At 55.0% G+C, this 19,670-nt stretch overlaps 1 protein-coding gene and 1 pseudogene across 1 annotated transcript in view; both read right to left on the reverse strand.

Annotated features, from left to right (window-relative positions):
• Positions 1-19,670, reverse strand: part of igsf3 (immunoglobulin superfamily, member 3) — a 347,295-nt gene that overhangs the window by 40,298 nt on the left and 287,327 nt on the right. The window lies entirely within an intron of this gene.
• Positions 17,279-18,880, reverse strand: LOC140427921 (prolyl hydroxylase EGLN2 pseudogene; annotated as a pseudogene).

The raw sequence follows: 19,670 nt of genomic DNA on the forward strand, positions 1-19,670 counted from the left end.
TTCAATGTGCTTTATTGAACTATTAGCACAGTTCTCAATGAGTTCGACTCTCTGCTAATCTAAATGTAGTAACTCAGTCTAACTGAACCAGCCTTGCTCTAAGCCACGTGCTGGGGTGTGATGCTGAGGATACACCCTGTCTCACTCTGTAGATGTTGGTCTGTGGAAAGAGGCGGGCTGTGAGTGCCTCATCCCTTTTATAGTGAGATACCACCCCTGAGTGTCCAGACTGCTCATTGGTCATGTCCTATTCTATGTGTTCATTAGCTGCATGTTTGCATATCATGACATTGCCCAACGCTGGTACTGAGATTTCCGATTGGGTGGAAAATGGAACGTGTAGGGAAAAACAGGTGTGGCACCATGGCTATGCTATAATCCCCCACAGGCATGGGTGAGTAATGCACTGAGGCCGCCAGCAGGGGATTTCTGCTTTGAAAAAGAGAAAGTGAGACCACTTAGCTGCTTTTGATGTAGCGAGAAGCTGTCAATCATAGCAAGAGTTTCTAAATATTGTGGTTAGCATCAAAACAGTGTACTTGAGATGCATTCAAGCGTGAAGGAAAGATAGATAAAGAACCAACCAAGTACCTGTCTCTGGTGTAATAAAACTGTCAATCACTGGCTAATGCAATGCATTGCTATGTGAAAGTGAATGGAAGATTTGCATTTCAAAGGCTGTCAAGGAATTTGAAGCCTTTGAAGCGTACTTAGCTTTTGAGGAAGCCTCTGACACTTCTAACAGCTACTGCTTTAAACCCTTTTGTCTGAGGAAGTAGATGTTAGGGAAGGTAAGTGAAAATTCAGTGATATTTCACTCTACAGCCTGGACTGTTCTTCAGCTTTCAGGCAGGGATGACTGATGGGGTTCTCTGATGGGGAGCTCTGTTGGGGATTTCTGATGGGAGTCTCTGTTACATGGTCTGATGGGAGGGTCGGGTCACTCTCATGCGGGATGCTGTGAGAGGGGCGGGATGCGTTCGGTATTCCTGTGCTGGGGGGTTGATGCCCCTACTTGTCCGCGAGGGGCAGGCTTTGCGTTATGTGGTGGAAGGAGAGGTCCCACCATTGGAACCTGGTATTGGGCTGCCCCCTCAAAGTGGCAGCCCAATACCAGGATTCCGACAGAATCCAGCAAGCTCTCCCCACGCGTAAATTAGCATGGTAAAGTGGAGTGACTCGGATATCAGGTCCAACTTCCAACACCAGGGGAGACCAGTGTCAATTTTCCGCTGGTGGGAGCACTTGGGCTCCAGAACGCTGCTTTTATTCTGGAGCCCAACAGTGGAATAGCACAACTGAGACAGTGGGCGCGATTTACCACCTGCGTCACGCCCTAACGGAAGCTTCCTATGGGCTCCCGGCAATCAATATGCATCGAGAGACCTACGGAAATCTCTCGAGGCGTTGGGATCAGGATCCCGCCCACAATGGGCATGACCAGGCCTCACACGGCTAAGTAAGTTTCAAATTCACTTGGGGATGCTCATCCTGGATTTATGGCCTTTCAGCATCTAACGGCCTCCCAGGGAGTCCCCTGCCGGGCGCCATTTACTCCTGGCCCACAAAAACGTGGACCAGGTGGAACGGCACCCGGGTAGTCTCCTGGGCCATTGGAGGCCCCTGGATGGTCAAGGACAGTGCAAGGTGGCCATCAGCCTTCCTATGGAATGCGGGCTCCTTGGCACTACCAGCCAGCCACTTTGGCACTGCCACCCTGGCACTGCCAAGGTGCCCGGATGGCACTGCAAAGCTGACAGCAGTGCTCCCAGGGTACCCCTGCCAGGGTGCCCTGGCGGCCTGGCCGAGGGGCAGGGCCTGAGTGGGGCCATGCCCATGAAAGGAGGTTGGAGGGGAGTATGAAGGGTGGGGGGAATGAAGGGCGGGTGTGGAGGAGCCTCTGGAAGGTTGGGGGTTGAAGGGTGGGGGTCCTGAAAGAGGGGCCTAAAAGGGGGCGTGGGAAGGCCTTAAAAGGGGGGGCCCTCAGTGACCCCATGGCGGGTTGTCAACACTTGCGGGGGGGGGGGGGGTGGCAGATGACATTGCCCATGGGTTGGGGGGGACCCACAAGCTGACTTTTGGGCACCTTTCCAAAAGGTAGCCTAATCGTTGAGGAGCTGGTCTGGCCAGTAAATTCAGCTCTCCAGTGATGAAAATAATTCTAAGTATTGGCTCGACTGGGGCGAAACCCCTCAGGGCCCCACCGATTTAATCACCGTGTTGTGTTTGAGCGAGGGCCTGACGCAGCCATTAGAACGTGGGAGAGGTCACAATCGCGAAATGTGGCGAGTGCCGATCGGTTTGCTATCTAACCGGCCCATCCCTGAAGGCGAGAACCTAATCACACCGCAGTGTGGCGAGAAACCTATCACTAATTAAAGCCAATCTCCATTAACGGCCACCCATGATCTAACCGCCTCCCCAGCAAATAGTCATTTGGGCGCCAAATAGTACACCTCTTTGTCATGTGAGGGTACCTTTTAGACATGGATGTTTAAACAATGTACCTTTAAGAAAACAGTGATGTCAGAGAGTGAGTGGGCCTGAGCTCAGGTCAGCCATTTTGCAGTTTAGTTTTGCAGTTGGAAAAAGCAGTTTGTGTGTGTCTGTGTGTGTCCAGAGAGCTGCAGGAAGAAAGCAAGGTGCTGGAGCTGAAGTCAACCAAGGTAATATATCTCTGCCATTCTACAGAAAATATATATATCCTTTAACCTGATGTGATACGGTTTAAAGGTGTTAAGTCTCTTGGAAGTTTGAAGGAACATTTTAAGGAGTTATTTACTGTTGCAATATTTTCTGAGTTATCTTTGAAGTAAGGGGTGTTAAGAGAGCCAATGTTTATTTAAGATGTTAAGCTGAGTTCATGGAATAAATAGTGTTTTGTGTTTAAAAACCCATGTGTCCATAATTGTAATCCCACACCTAGGGAAAAAGCTGTGTGCTAGGAAAAGCAACAAATCCATTAAAGGGAGAGATTGGTTGAACTCCATGATACATTTTGGGGTTCTGAAAACGCCTCGCCATAACATCTTTTAAAAACGTGAAGCTGGCGGAATGGCTGCTATGGGGATCCGAGGAGGTGAGTAGCTATCTCGAACCTGGGAGACTGCCATCTCCTCCCAGAAGGCAGAGGCTGTCCTGTGGCTGACCTTCCGAGCCCCTCGGGGGAACAGGGCATCCTGTCGGGACACAACCGCGTCCAACATTCTGGCCAGGTTGGCATCCCCACGTCGTGGGGCTGGTCTCCTCAGTGGCATGGCTGCTTGCTGTGTGGGGTTTGTTCTGTGGAATCTGTTTTAGTGCAGCTTCCTCTTGTTGGCAGAGAGACGGGCCGATACCGGGATTCCGACAGAATCCAGAGAGACCATCATTTGCGGCGTGAAGCCCATGGGGCCTTCTTAAGTGCACAACATTTGATGTCAGTGGCGGCCTTGCGGCAGTTCCCGCTTGCTACCACACCTAACTCGCCGGCAGAAAACTCTTAGCAAAACCTGCCACAAATGACACTTAAAGGCGGCACAGTGGCACAGTGGTTAGCACTGCTGCCTCACGGCACCGAGGTCCCAGATTTGATCCTGGTTCTGGTCACTGTCTGCGTGGAGTTTGCACATTCTCCCCGTGTTTGCATGGGTTTCGCCCCCACAACCCAAAGATGTGCAGGTTAGGTGGATTGGCCACGCTAAATTGCCCCTTAATTGGAAAAAATGAATTGGGTACTCTAAATTAAAAAAAAACCAAATGACACCAAGAAAACTTTCCATTAGATCGCGCCCAGCAACATTTGGACTTCCACTTTAAACTAACGTCTACCATTTTCAGAAGCTGCCATAAGTATTTGCATATACCACTGCTATCCTCAACATTATTCTGACAGCAAACTGTGGCTATTTAAGACATGCTAGAAGTATTTTTTAAAATTATCAATCAGGTTGTCAGTAATGGGATGCACCTTGAGCAGGCACCAATAAATATCTGGGAGAAAAGTAAAATTAGACCATCAGGTTTTTATTGAGGTGATGTTTGTCAATCATTTGAATTGCTTTGAACATTTCTCGGGCTCCAGGGCAGTGAAAGAGGAAATCAATATGACAATTAATGTTGCTCAGTTTTTACACAGAAGTGATAAATTCTCATGCGGCCTTCCAAGCTGCATTGGAATGAATTCATTCTTTATCCTCACAACACTTCCCTTTTCTTTAACTCAGGGCAGGTAATCCAAAGAGGACACATGATTAACCTGCCAGGATTGCATTTACAGAGCTGATTTGCAATAACATACTAGAATTAGTAGAAATGTGTTTGATTTCCCAGTGGTGAATTGTTGAGGGTTCCTGCATGTCAATGTGGTAATCCTGGAGCAGCCCAGTTCAGGGACACATCGACTTATCTATCAATCGCCATTCCTGAGAAGAAGTTTAGTGTGGGGTTGTCTACAGACTTCCCCTGCACTTGCTTGCTGATCAAATTCTGGGAAAAAACACAACAATCCAGTGGCAGTGGAAAATTGAGATAATTGAAGTGACATTAAAAGCTGTAACTGGAAATGTTAATTCAGTGAAATTAACCATTTAGACTTAAGAGTTTATGTTGCAACTGAAAGTTTAACAAAAGAGATGCCACATGGCAATCTGAAAGGCTGAACAATGCAGAAATCTGGAACTAGAATTATATGTCGACACGTATAATTCAGGTCATTGAGCGACACTGGGAGGAATCACATTCTGAGATTATAATTATAGTCAAGAGTCAAGAGTATAACCAGCTTAGTTTATTTCACCCCCCACCCCCCCAGAAAATCCATCGATCAGCAATGCCATGGAAGGGCAATTAAAAACTTGCAGATTTATCTTACTCTTTAATATTCACATTGGTCTTTGCGAAGCAGGTGAACGTTAAATACATATCATAAAATACTGTGGATGCTGGAAATCTGAAATAAAAAAGGTCTCTGGCAGCTGCCAGAACTGCTGAGTTTATCCAGCAATTTCTGTTTTTATTATTAATGTATGATCATTCTGCCGGGGACCTTTCAACATGCAAGAAGTATGTATCGAGTCTCAGTGCCCGCCCCAATAGTGTTCCACTTTGTGTCAGACCATTCTCTGGCCACTTTGTGCTTCAGTCTCCAAGCCCAAAGTTCTCTCCTTTCCAGGTTATTCCTGGTCCTTTGCCTACTAGTATTCATCCCACTACCCACTCTTTTGCACTCCACACCAACCTGACACTACACTCCTTGTAAAATACTGGCAACCATGGAAAGGAAAATGATTTCATAAAAATAATGCAAATAAAATGTTTTCTTTTAATATATATTTTGCAAAAATAGGTTTACATAGGAACTGCTTCCATTTCTTCATGGGGAAATATTAATGCCAGTTTCCAGCTAATGTCACTCAATATTTACTTCACAAAGTCCAATCCCTATTATAAGCTCCTTTCTAGATCTTGTTTCCGGGTTCTATGCGCTCTCAGCAGATTGATTGTAGGTCGGATGCACATTGTGGTGTTCTTTGTAATTCTTGTTCTCAGGATGGATGTTGTAGTGTTCACTAAGACCACAGAAGCTAAGTTCATAAAGAAAGCTAACATTTATTTACACTACTTAAATTTAGATTGACCACTTACTCCTAAAGTAAACAATAATCTAATCTACAATCTATACTCAACTACACTAATCTCAACAATCTATCTAATACTGTACTGAACTCTCTATCACTGCTCTCTCTAGCTCTCCTCTCCAGCTCTCTCCCAGATGTCTGTGAGTCACTGCTTTATATAGTCCTGCATTCAGTGGTTGAATATGATATGACATTAACCCGTTGTCATCTGTACATTTCCTATAATGTCACACGCATGGACATAGAATCATAAAATTTACAGTGCAGAAGGAGGCCATTTGGCCCATCGAGTCTGCACCTGCCCTTGGAAAGAGCATCCCACTTAAGCCCACACTGCCAACCTATCCCCATAAACCCAGTAACCCCACCTAACCTATTTGGACATTAAGGGCAATTTAGCACAGCCAATCCACCTAACCTGCACATCTTTGGACTGTGGGAGGAAACCGGAGCACCCGGAGGAACCCCATGCGTACATGGGGAAACATGCAGACTCCGCACAGACAGTGACCCAAGCCGAGAATCGAACCTGGGACCCTGGAGATGTGAAGCAACTGTGCCAACCTCTATGCTACCGTGCTGCAGCTCAAGCTCTGCCCATGACACCAAACCCCCCCCTCCCCCGATTCTGTCTCCTTTCAAAGCACATATGCAGGGGGATGAGAATGGTTACAGGGATGAGGAACTTGAGTCATGTGGATAGATCAGAGAACCTGGGACTGTTCGCCTTGGAGTCGAGATGTTTAAGAGGAGATATGATTGGAGCATTCAAAATCATGAGGGGTCAGGATTTAGTCTAAAGGGAGAGGTTGCTCCACTTGGCAGAAGGATCTCGAACTAGAAGTCTCACCAAATTAAGGTGATTGTCGAAAGAAGTAATAGCAATATAAGGAAAACCATTTTTATGCAGCGAGTGGTTGGAATCTGGGGCGTCATTCTCCGACCCCCCGCCGGGTCGGAGAATGGCCGTTGGCCGCCGTGAATCCTGCCCCCGCCCCCGCCGAAGTCTCCGAAGGGAGAAAAGTCGGCGGGGCGTTAATGGCGCCGCTGCCGCGGAGAATGTCACGGGTCTGCGCAAGGCAGCCGATTTTCGGCCTGCCGATATTCTCCCTTCCGGATGGGCCGAAGTCCCGTCGACGTGATGATCGTTCACGTCGACGTGAATCAAACCTCCTTTTCATCGGCGTGACCCGGTGCTCCAGGCTCACGCCGACCAGCGTGGAGGTGAGTGACGGCCTGGGGGGTTGGCTCTGGGCAGGAAATGGCGTGGCCGCAGACTGATTGCGTGAGGAGAGGTGTGTCTCGGCTTGTGTGTGTGTGTGTGTGTGCGGCGGCGGGGGGGGGGGGGGGGGGGGGGGGGGGGGGGGGTGGTTAGAGTAGGCTGGGCTCCGGGGGAGTGCCGGGAGGGGGTCCGTGCTGGGGTGGAGGTTGGGGGGGGGGGTCCGTGCCGGGGTGGAGGTTGGGGGTTGGGGGGGGTCCGTGCTGGGGTGGAGGTTGGGGAGGGGGTCCGTGCCGGGGTGGAGGTTGGGGGGGGGGTCCGTGCCGGGGTGGAGGTTGGGGGGGGGTCCGTGCTGGGGTGGAGGTTGGGGAGGGGGTCCGTGCCGGGGTGGGTGATGGGAGGGCAAATGAGTTGGTCCACCTGGCCAGGTGCCAGCCTCCAACAGTTGGACCCATGCGGTCCATGCCACCTGGCTGGGGGGAGGAGGGGATATGGGCAATGATGACATGTCGTCGTTCCCCTCCCCCCCACCAGGCCGTCTTGTTTTCAGACCATCCAGCGATGTTGGCCGCCGTGGTGGCAGCCGCTCATGTCTATGTTGCCCTGGATGAGGAGGAGGAGGAGGAGGAGGAGGAGGAGCGTGCCAGAGAGGCGGCGCAGGCTGCTGCAGAGGGGCAGGCGGCAGCCGCCCAGGCTGGAGGGACACCTGACCGACAGGACGAGGAGGGGGAGGAGGACGTCGCGGCCCCACGGCAACGGAGGCACCCGAGGGCTCCCCGTGTGTACCGGCCCCGGCAGTCATACCAGGACCTCACGGACCGGGAATGCAGGAGGAGACTCCGGATGAGCCGGGAAACCGTGGCACACATCTGCCACCTGCTGGCACACCTGTCACCGCGTGGCACTGGCGGGGGACACCCTCTCCCCGTGTCCGTCAAGGTTACGGTGGCCCTGAACTTTTATGCAACGGGGTCATTCCAGGCACCGAGTGGGGACCTGTCCGGCATATCGCAGACATCGGTGCATCCGGGCAGTAACAGATGCCCTTTATGCCATGGCGCACCACTACATCCGCTTCCCCTTGGACCGGGCCAGCCAAGATGCCCGGGCCGTGGGCTTCTCTGCCGTTGCTGGGTTCCCCATGGTCCAGGGCGCGATCGATGGGATGCACGTCGCCGTGCGGCCACCTGCAGAGAACAGGGCCGTGTTCGCTAATAGGAAGGGGACCTATTCAATGAACGTACAGGTGGTCTGCGACCACCGCATGATGATCCTGCACGTCTGCGCCCGTCACCCAGGCAGTGTACACGACTCATTCGTGTTGTCGCGGTCATCCATCCCCGGCATGTACGAGGGACGCCATCCCCGGCTGAGGGGCTGGTTGCTGGGCGACAGGGGCTACCCATTGCGATCGTGGCTGATGACGCCTATACGGAGGCCACGCAATGAGGCAGAGAACCGCTACAATGATGCCCATGTAGCGACAAGGGGAGTGATCGAGAGGTGCTTTGGCGTGCTGAAGATGCGTTTCAGGTGCCTGGACCTCTCTGGGGGCGCCCTCCAGTATTGGTCAGATAGGGTCGGCCGCATCATTGTGGTGTGCTGCGTCCTGCACAACATAGCCCAGCAGAGGGGCGATGTGCCGCAGGCAGAGGAGGGCGGAGTGGAGGAGCAGCAGGAAGAGGCCCAGTCCTCCCCAGATGAGGGGGATGGGGGCAATGGTCAGGGCAGACGGGGTAGACACAGGCGGGTGGCTGTCCACCGTTACCGGCTGGCCCAGCGGGCACGGGACAGACTGATAGCCGCCCGCTTCACTGACTAGATGGGCGTGGGAATCGGGTAGTATGGCCACAGACCGCACACCATGACAACAGCCGACCACCCACACCCCCCACCCATCCACCCACCCAGCACCCTCACCCCCCTCCCCAACCCCACACACCCCACCCGCATGCACACCACCCCCCCCCCAATTGCCGATCCACCGGCGGCACAACGGCCGGGCTCACCCAGTTGCGGGTGGACGCGTGTCTATCGCAGGCCATGGAGGATGATGACAACCCGCCTCCGATGAGCTCCTGGCTCTACATCGTTGGACTATGTCTGACCCATGGCCACAGTACCACCATCCACCCGGACCATCCCTGCATGCGGCTGTGACACTGCAGCGCACGGTCCCGTCCTCTGCCCGGGGGATGTTGATGGCGGCCCAGGGGGAAGGGGGCAGACTCACCTGGGGCTGAGGTAAGACCACCCGTCACACACACACTTGCGCTCAACGTACATGACACGCCCGCACACTTTGGACAGAGCACAAAGGCAGCTTCGGTAGGTGTAACATTGACTTTAATAACCAAAGGAGTTCATGCACGTGCCCTAGCCCCTAAAACTCATCTGTGCCCTGCACCCGTGCCAACTTACTCAGTGTCTAATTGTTTGGCCTTACGGGCCCTTTGACTACGTCTACGTGGTTCCCCAGATGGTTCAGCAGAACTGGAGGTGGACTCCTGTGATTCCTGCCCTCTGACACTGGATCCCTTTGGCGGCCGTTTCCTGGGGCGTCCTGGCCTAGATGGGCCAGGCTGCGGCCCGGGCAACTGGGATGGCGAGCTGCCAGCCTGTCCTGCCCGTTCCCCACCCGATGCACCTGGGACGGAAGGGGGGGGAGTCCGAGGTGTCGCGGTGTACCGGGACCTCCCCTACAGAGGGAGCCGGGACGGACCACACCACCTCCTCCTCCCTCGGGGTGCCCGATGGCCCCCAGGCCTCTACATGGGTGGGGGATGCGAACGGACTGGCCATCCGACGCGCCCCCGACATCTGGCGCTGCCAGTCCTGGAGGCCCGTGCTGGTATCGACAGGGGTCTGCAGGTTTGCAGCCATGGAGCCCAGGGGGTTGTCAAACCCTGTCTGTGACAGTGCGACGCCGGCTCGCACATGGCCACTGGCGCCGATGCCCTCAGCGATGGCCTGCTGAGACTGGGCCATGGCCTGCAGAGACTGGGCCATGGCCTGCAGAGACTGGGCCATGGCCTGCAGAGACTGGGCTATGGCCTGCTGAGACTGGGCCATGGCCTGCTGAGACTGGGCTATGGCGTTGAGCGCCTCTGCCATCTGGCGCTGGCACTGGCTCATGGCCTCCTGTGAGAGGGCAGCCATTTCCTGGGCCACAGACGCCGCTTGTACGGAAGGCCCCAGGCCTCGCTAACCGTTCCCCATGTCTGACACCGTCGCACCCATTGCCTCCACCGCGGACGCCACGTGCGGTGTCAGCCTGGGTGGCACGCATGACCGGGACCACTCCCAGCTCCTGGACGCGGGTGGACGCCTCCACCTGCGACCGCAGCCGCCGCAAGCCACCCGTCACCCTATTCGCTCGTCTCCGTGTCGGTGGTTGCATCGGATCTATGTGTGGGTGTGGTAACTGCAGGAACCCGGGATCCATCTGGGCGGCAGATGTTCGCTTGGCCTGGGCTGCCCTCCGACCGCCCGGTCCCTCTGCTGCTCCTACCTCCACCTGCTGTACCGGGACGGCTGTGTTGTGCGCACCAGTGAGTGTACCAGACGCCTCATCACTAAAGTGCCCAACCGTGGTGAGTGTTTCTGCGATGGTGGAGGGTGTTGGTGACAGCAGTGGCGTTGTGTCGTGCTCTTCGTCCCACTCTGAGTCCATGGCACTTTGGGGTGGGGGTTCGTCTCCACCCATCCACTCTGAGTCACTGTCCGGTATTTCGTCTTCCCGGGTAGGGGTGTCCTGGGTAGTGCTGTCCCGGGTAGTGCTGTCCCGGGTAGTGCTGTCCCGGGTAGGGGTGTCCTGGGTAGTTGTGTCCCGGGTAGGGGTGTCCTGGGTAGTGGTGTCCCGGGTAGGGGTGTCCTGGATAGTGGTGTCCTGGGTAGTGGTGTGTGGATGTGCTCCGATGTGACGGGGGCCTGTGGCTGCCCCCCTCATCGCTGGGTGGTCGCTCCCGCACGTGACGGGGGTGTCGTCTCCCTGTTGCTCCAGGTCTCTCCGTCTCCCGTGGTGTGCGAGGGGCATCCTGCGGGCGTCGCATGCTGGAAGGTCCGGGTCTCTCTGTCTCCCGTGGTGTGCGAGGGGCATCCTGCGGGCGTCGCATGCTGGAGGGTCCGGGTCTCTCCGTCTCCCGTGGTCTCCGAGGGGCATCCTGCGGGCGTCGCATGCTGGAGGGTGCGGGTCTCTCCGTCTCCTGTGGTCTCCGAGGGGCATCCTGCGGGCGGTGTGCATCTGCGGGGATGGGTGCCTGGACGTTTGGTCCTGCGATACACAATGAAGCATGCATGGTTGGACATCAGGCAGTGATCAGGTGATACAGGGGAGGGGGATATAGGGGAGGGGGGATATGGGGACGGGCTGTTGGTGGCTCACTTGCCCGTGGGACCCCGACCTCTGCATCAGCAACCTCCCGGTCCTCAGGTCCGCCAGCCAGTTCCAGGGCCCTTTCCTCGTGTACGGTCAGTGGCCTCTCATCAGCGGGCCCTCCTCCAGTCCTCACATGCTCCCTATTGTTGTGTGCGCGCTTCTCCTGTGGGGGGGGGGGGGTGGTGGCAGGGGTAAAAAACAACAGTGTTAGGCAGGTATATGAATGCACGCCATCGGTTGCGCGTGCATTGCAGAGGTTAAGGTTAGGGCTGGATTCACTTGGGGATATGGGGGATATGGGGGAGGGGGATATGGGGGAGGGGGTATATGGGGGAGGGGAGGATATGGGGGAGGGGGGATATGGTGGAGGGGGGATATGGGGGAGGGGGGGTATGGGGGAGGGGGATATGGGGAGGGGGGATATGGGGGATATGGGGAGGGGGGACATGGGGGAGGGGGGGATATGGGGCAGGGGGGATATGGGGGAGGGGGGGTATGGGGGAGGGGGATATGGGGGAGGGGGGATATGGGGGAGGGGGGGATATGGGGGAGGGGGGATATGGGGAGGGGGTATGGGGGAGGGGGGATATGGGGGAGGGGGGATATGGGGGAGGGGGGATATGGGGGAGGGGGGATATGGGGAGGGGGGATATGGGGGAGGGGGGATATGGGGGAGGGGGGATATGGGGGAGGCGGGTATGAGGGAGGGGGGATATGGGGAGGGGGGATATGGTTGAGGGGGGATATGTGGGAGGGGGGATATGGGGGAGGGGGGATATGGGGGAGGGGGGATATGGGGGAGGGGGGTATGGGGGAGGGGGGATATGGGGGAGGGGGGATATGGGGGAGGGGGGTATGGGGGAGGGGGATATGGGGGAGGGGGGATATGGGGGAGGGGAGATATGGGGGAGGGGGGATATGGGGAGGGGGGATATGGGGGAGGGGGGATATGGGGAGAGGGGGATATGGGGAGGGGGGATATGGGGGAGGGGGGATATGGGGGACGGGGGGGTATGGGGGAGGGGGGATATGGGGGAGGGGGGATATGGGGGAGATATGGGGGATATGGGGAGGGGGATATGGGGGAGGGGGGGATATGGGGGATATGGGGGAGGGGGGATATGGGGGAGGGGGGGTTATGGGGAGGGGGGATATGGGGGATATGGGGGAGGGGGGTATGGGGGAGGGGGGATATGGGGGAGAGGGGGATATGGGGGAGGGGGGATATGGCGGAGGGGGGATATGGGGGAGCTGGGATATGGGGGAGGGGGGATATGGGGGAGGGGGGGATATGGGGGAGGGGGGATATGGGGGAGGGGGGATATGGGGGAGGGGGGATATGGGGAGGGGGGATATGGGGGAGGGGGGATATGGGGGAGGGGGAGATATGGGGGATATGGGGGAGGGGGGATATGGGGGATATGGGGGAGGGGGAATATGGGGAGGGGGGATATGGGGAGGCTCACCCTGCCTGCTCTGACGAGGTTGTTCACCTTCTTGTGGCACTGGGTGCCTGTCCGTGGTGTTAGGGCCACAGCGGTGACGGCCTCTGCCACTTCCCTCCACAGACGCCGGCTGTGGCGTGGGGCAACTCTGCGGCCGTGCCCGCGATACAGGGCGTCCCTCCTCTGCTCCACCGCGTCCAGGAGCGCCTCCACATCGCGTGACTCGAACCTCAGGGCTGAGCGACGACCAGCCATCCAGTAGGGTGTTGCGGTCGGGTGTTCCGGTCGGGTGGGGGGGAGCTGCGCGGCCTTATGAGCCGTCACGCCGTGCAGCCCGTATGACGCTGCACGGCGTGAACCACTGCGCAAGCGCGGATCCCGTCACGTCGCTGCTAGCCCATTTCGGGCCGGAGACTATCGGCCCATTTTTATGACGTGACGCAAGTGGGATTTGCGCCGTTTTTTGCGCCGATCGGCGGACTTTCCGCCGATAACGGAGAATTTCGCCCCTGGAATGCACTGCCTCGGATTATGGTGGAAGCAGTTTCAATCGCAACTTCCAAAAGAGAGTTGAGCAATTATCTGAAGAGAAAAAAAGTCCAGGACCAAAAGGGAAAGGCAGGAGACAAGGATTAGGCGAGCTGGCCCCGACAGGACAATCTGAATAGCCTCCCTCTGTGCTGTAACCACGATTCTAAGATCAGTTATACGTCAGTTTGAAGGTTGCAGAAAGACAGGCTGATGTCCATCTGTAGCGGTTCAATTAATTTTTCCAATGATTAGCTGCGCCATACATAACAGGAAGACCCCAGGCTGAATCCTCAGTCAATGCTCAATTAGTAGGAGTATCAGTAAATTGGCCCTAATGTCCTTCTCGGTAAAACTAGCTGGATAACTGTCTTGACTGTGATGCTTCTAAAGTCAAACAGTCATCAACATTCACTATCAAAGCTCACACATGAATAATGAACAAGTTCCTAAAGGCCATTTTTGAAACTATAATGTAAGAAAGAGTCAATACCCAGAGTGAGAATATTACCAAGTAATTTTACAAGAAAGAAAAAAGTAGTTTTTGAGAATTCCACATAAGTGCTTTTGTTGAGGACTCTGTAAACACTGGAATTTCCATATAAAGTGCATTATCCAGAGCTATTATTGTATAATAATAATAATTGCTTATTGTCACAAGTAGGCTTCAATGAAGTTACTATGAAAAGCCCCTAGTCGCCACATTCCGGCGCCTGTTATGGAAGGCCGGTACAGGAATTGAACCCACGCTGCTGGCATTGTTCTGCATTACAAGCCAGCTATTTAGCCCACTGTGCTAAACCAGCCCCTATCACTTTATGAGGCCAAGTTTCAAATGGAGACGGAATGACCTGCAATTTCCCGCTACAAGCCTGCTTGCTGTTTCCTTCCTCGGGGCCATTTTAGCTCCGGAAGGATGTCGGACAAGCAGTTTGATAATTTAGCGACAGAGCAGGGGTTGAGAGAGGCAGTGGTAAGGTAGAGTTTAGTGTTATCGACGTACATGTGAAAACTAATGCTTCTTTTGGATAATGTTGCTGAGAGACAACATGCATGGGAAATAGAGGTGGGGGGGGGGGGGGGGGGAACAAGGATAGATCCTTAGGGGACAGCAGAGTTAATGATACAGGATCAGAAATGAGAAGCCAGTGCAGCCAATTCTCGGCTACAATACAGTTAAGAATGGAACGAGAAGAAGACAGTTCCACTCATTTGGAGGTGTTGGAAGAGAATGGTGCGAACAACCATGTCAAAGGCAGCAGACAGGTTGAGATGGACAAGGAAAGATAGTTTATCTTTGTCACAGACATATAGGGAGGTATAAATATAAGTGAGTGAATTCTTGCCCACTACCTGGAGAACTGGCAATGGGGGCCATCCGTGGGATCAAGGGCTCCATTGGCGGAAGACAAAACCACAGAGAGCAACTGGTCAGAGGCTGGCACCTCTTCATTGCTCAGCAGCGCCACTAAGGAGGTGGTGGCTTCTCCTGGTACAAGGCTTAAATCACAATGCACCCAGGCAGAAGTGAGTAATGGTGGAATGGGGTATGGGCTTGACAACAAGGGCAGGTGGTGGCTTACAGTGTCAGATGCTGCCTCCCTCAATCGGGCACTGAGTTCCTTTTAAGGAGGGGTTCCTGGGAGCGCACAAACAACCTCAACAGGGTTTGCTTTTTGGCCTCTTCACGTGAGAGTCCCCTGCCTGTGACTGGGGGAATACCAGTGCTGGAGGGTTGAGGCTCTTAAGTGTTCATTAAGTGTTCTCTTAAGGTCCACTGTACGGACCGAACTGAGGCAAAGGTGGGAAGGCAGGAATGTCCCTATTCACCACTGTCATGTGAGAGTACCTTTAAGAAATGGGTGTTTAAGAAAAGTACCTTTAAGAAATGGGTGTTTATCAGTGATGTCAGAGTGTGGGTGGAGCTGGGCTGTCTGTCAGCATTTTACTTTTGTTTTAGGCTGTTTGCTGTAGAGTGTGTTTTAGTTTCATTTTCAGTGTTGGAGCTGAAGCCAGACAGAGCAGGTGCACTGTTGATCTCTCTGCCATAAAAGACTATCTCTTGATCATTTGGTGAATTCAGAATTCTAAATGTTCTCAATAGTGAATGCAAACCTAATGTGCTTCTGTTAAAAAGTGTTTCTTTTGTCTTCTGGATGTTGTTTGGGAAGTTATTTTTTTGTTTTTGTTTGCAAGAGTGAACAGTTCACGTTTAATCGGGAGCCCACACTTTCTTCACTGATATAAAGGTGAAGGTGTGAGAAAGTGCAATTCACTTTACAAAATTAAACTGCAAACTCAGATTCTACATACAGTCGCTCAAACCCTACCCCCCCCCCCCCCCCCACCCCCACACCAACCCTCCCCCCACACCAACCGCAGAAAAATGCACAGACAAGACGATAAATTCCTTCCCCTCGCAAAAGGTCGAGTGGAAGCTGAACGGGGTTGAGCCTGGATGCCAGCCAGCTCTGTCAAGGCAATGCCAACGTTGGGAAAATAAAGGCCATTCGTTCAGTCTCCGGTGTGGCCAATGTCGTACCCTGCTCTCCGGCCCTGCGGCCCAGCAGGCTCTCCTCCTGCCTGCGGTCAGGGGGCGCTCATGCTGCGCTGTCCTCCTGCGAGGGAGTGGCGAGTGAGGGGGCCAAGTTCGTTAGCCTGTGGAATTCTGTTTGCCGGCGCAGACACAATGGGCGGTGATGCTCTACCCCAGAGAAGTGTGTGTGTGTGTGTGTGGGGAGGGGGGGGGGTTGGGTCTCTGAATACGTTAGAGGCTGCGTTATGCAGATCTTTGATTGACGAGGGAGCTGAGGGTTATGCAGAGGGCCGGCAGGAAACTGTAGTCGAGGCCACAAGGCCATAATTTTATTGAATGGCGGAACAGGCTAGAGGGGCCGAATTGCTGACAAATGCTCCTAATCCTTGCATATCTCTCGCCCCAACCATCCACCCCCACTCCCCGACCCAAGATGAGGGTGTCCACCCATTGGTAGAACCCAACCCGTCCTGCTTACCCAGGCACCCCAACACCCCTGGGCCTGCAGCAGCCACAGGGCGAGTTGCCAACTCTGGCTGGACACAATCCTGGAGGCTTCACCTTATGATTGTTTCCCCACTCCCCCCACCACCCCCCACCCAAATCATCCATGCACCCGTTTGGTTGCCCCACACATCCATCGCCCCCACCTTCCCAACCCAACTGTGAAGGCAAACACACACTCCGCTAGGCCACAAGTCTTTCCCCCCGAATTCCGCATCACCTCGAGACGGAAAGACGACATTCCTTTTAGAAGTAGCTTGGATTTCTCCCCCCCGGATGCAGTTGCAACGTTCCGGGGATTAATCCTCACGTTCCCGAAGCCTCCAGGGCAGATGTGAAGGCGACAGCCACGCGGAAGGTGTAATGACCTTCAGTCAGGTCGACGGAGCCACGTCTGTGTAATAGCGACTGCATTTCGTTGAGCGACGGTGCGCGCGTCGCAGCGCGCCTGTCCCCTCGAGGGGGCGAAGGCACAGGTCCTTAGGAGGTCCATCAAAATCAAACGGCCACTTGGAAATTGGACGTTTTCCGCCGGGGCGAGCTCAGAGCCGGGATATTCTGCCCGCTGCGTTAACAGCGAGTACACATCGAGTGTTTCGGGGTCCTGAAACACGCAGTCTGATCCCTACGACAATCAGCAATGTGGGGGGGGGGGGGGACAGAACAAATCCACTCAGAAAACACCTTCGCGAAGACAGTACTTGAATCCGCTTGGTGTATTGTCCGGTGGGGTGGGGCCACACTGATATAGTCCAAAGCTCGGCAGCTGGGGTCTTGGACCTGGATGATGCTTTCCCCCACCGCCTCAAATCAAATCTGGCCTAAATTATACGTGCAAAGGGTTTACACTGGGCTTGGTAACAGGCCAACGTATAGAGAAGTCCCAATGGAGCAATACCAGCCTCTCTCTCGCTGTTGACGTGCAAGGTGGACAGCGAAGGGTTAATTTCCACCTGACTTAACCCTCAACCCCTTTCTCTTTCTCGCTTTGAAGGGCGCGATGGGTGAGCGTCCTCTTGAGAGGCGCCCCACCCACCCCCCGAAGGCGGGTGGGCAGAGGGGAAGGGGCGGAGCCGGGCGATGGGCGAACGCAGACCAGGTGGCGAATCGACCAATAGCAGCTTGACGCATGCAACCCATCTGCTCGTTGAGGTGGTCAGCCGTCCAAAGCTGGGCCCTAGGTGGTACTGGTCTGGGCGAACTGCGAGGCCTTCTGATCTGAAGCCCTCTTGAATTGCTCCTTGGCTTCTAATCGCTCCTTCCCGTCAAAATACCAGACGGTGATGGCGTACCTGGTGGCAAATGCCAGTTTCACTTCATGCGGGTTCCTACGGTCTGACCAGAAAATTAATAATCTGTCAAATAGAGGCTCAATGTTCGCAACCTCCGAGCGATTTTCCGGAAATATCTGCAGCAAGCCGCCATGGACATTTATATCCCAGTCCCTGTTTAGATAATAAATACACGTGACACAGCGCCCATCGCCATTCGGGTTGTCGATATGTCGGACGTACCCAGTGCCATGCCCGGGATAGCAAGCCACCATTGCCTTAGTTCTCCCGTTGACCATGTAATTCCCCAGCCTGCCGGCACTGTAGAGGATCAGCTCATCAAGCCTGGCCATCAGCAGGCCAATGTTGCTGCAGGATTCTTCCTTCCCATCCACCCAAGCGATCTTGTCTCCTCGGATGCTCCTGGTGGGAATACTGAGGGGACTGACCACCTTCCCGTCCATCAAGGTCCCATTCTGATGGAGGCTCACAACATCCAGGAGGATCTTGCTGCCCAGCCGCTCCCCGAGAAAATTGTCCTTGATGCAGATGCCATAGCAGTTCATGCAGGGCACAATGTAGTTATTGACCAGTTCCTGCGCCTGGAGTCTCAGCTGCACGTCCCTGCCCATCACAGTGTTGCCTGGGCACCCCAAGGGCACCATGTTTTCATCCTCCACCTCCCTCCGCTTGGCATCCTTGCCAGGGCAGGGCTCCACACTGTGCCCATTGACCAGACTCAGGCCGCCAGGGCTCTCCCCGTTCTCTAGCCTCCTCCTCTTGGGGCAGGGCTGGGGAGGGGGGACGGCCCCATCCCCCCCGGGCTGGCGCCGCTGCCCCCTCCCTGCCAGGGGCACTGGGCCAGCTGCGGACACGGGCTCTCCAACGCCCTCCTCCGACAGCTGGAGCCCAGGGCCTCCCCCTGGCCGGCGGGGAGGGCCCCGTGGGCCGGGTCGAGGGCAGGCAGAAGGTCCCGAGGGGAGCAGTGGTACAGCCTGCGCCCACCCTCGTCATGGACAGTGCCCAGGGCAGCCAATGCATGGCTATGGGGTGCTGTAATCATTGGAATGCCAGGGGATTCTGTAGCCATTTGGGTGCCAGGGGATACTGTAGCCATTTGGGTGCCAGGGAATACTGTAGCCATTTGGGTGCCAGGGAATACTGTAGCCATTTGGGTGCCAGGGGATTCTGTAGCCATTTGGGTGCCAGGGGATACTGTAGCCATTTGGGTTGATACATTGCCTGTTCCTGGGACTATGCCATTGCCCCGCAGGAGCTGGCACGGGGGGCTGCAACCCTTCAGCCCCATTGGCAACCCCCCCGAGGCTGGAGGCTCGGCTGGGCGAGGGACAGGGCGGCTGGCAGCCCCCGGTGCCCTCACACCCTCGGGCCGCGGCTCCCCCATGCGAGCGGCTCAGTCCCCGGAGCCATGGCTCTCCGCAAGCTGAGCCGCCCTGTCATTGCGGAGGACGGGCTTGCACAGCCTCTTCCGCTTCCCCTCGCCTGCCCAAACCTAAACTGCTGCCGGCCGATTGCACCCGGCCGCCGCCTGCCCGGCCTTGCATTTAATCAGTTGCATGCCCCCGGAGCTGCATTGGCCCCCTCGCCAGCCCGCGGGAGCAGCCCCGCTCCCGGCGCCCGAGCCGCCGCCGCTTCTCCATCAGCCCGTGTGTCAATTTGTTTGGGAAGTTATTAAGGATAACTTAGTGTTGTATTCTTTGGGGGTTGTATTTGAATTGATGGTTGCTAAGATGTTCACTGTATGTTTTAAAAAGGTTAACTTGAGTTCACAGAATAAACATTGTTTTGCTTTAAAAAATACTTTTCCAGTTCTGCTGTACCACACCTGTAGAGTGGGCCGTGTGCTCCCCATACCACAATCTATTAAAAACTGTGGGTCAGGTGAACTCCATGACACACTTTAGGGTTCTCTAAACCCTGGCCCATAACACCACCCTCTCTCCTGACTAAATGCAACCCCCTCCATCAAACTCACCTTGGGAGAGAGCATTAAAGTCATCCACAAAATGTCATTTGCAACTCGATAAGAGCCATTTTGATATAGAGGCAGGAGCAGAAACCTAATTGGAGGGATTGAAACACGGAGTTCTGGGAAAGATGGGCATGGATTTGGGAGGCGACAACATGTTCAAGGACTTGTGGAGGAAAGA

Source organism: Scyliorhinus torazame, chromosome 8, assembly GCF_047496885.1.
Source record: "Scyliorhinus torazame isolate Kashiwa2021f chromosome 8, sScyTor2.1, whole genome shotgun sequence".
Classification (NCBI taxonomy): Eukaryota; Metazoa; Chordata; class Chondrichthyes; order Carcharhiniformes; family Scyliorhinidae; genus Scyliorhinus; species Scyliorhinus torazame.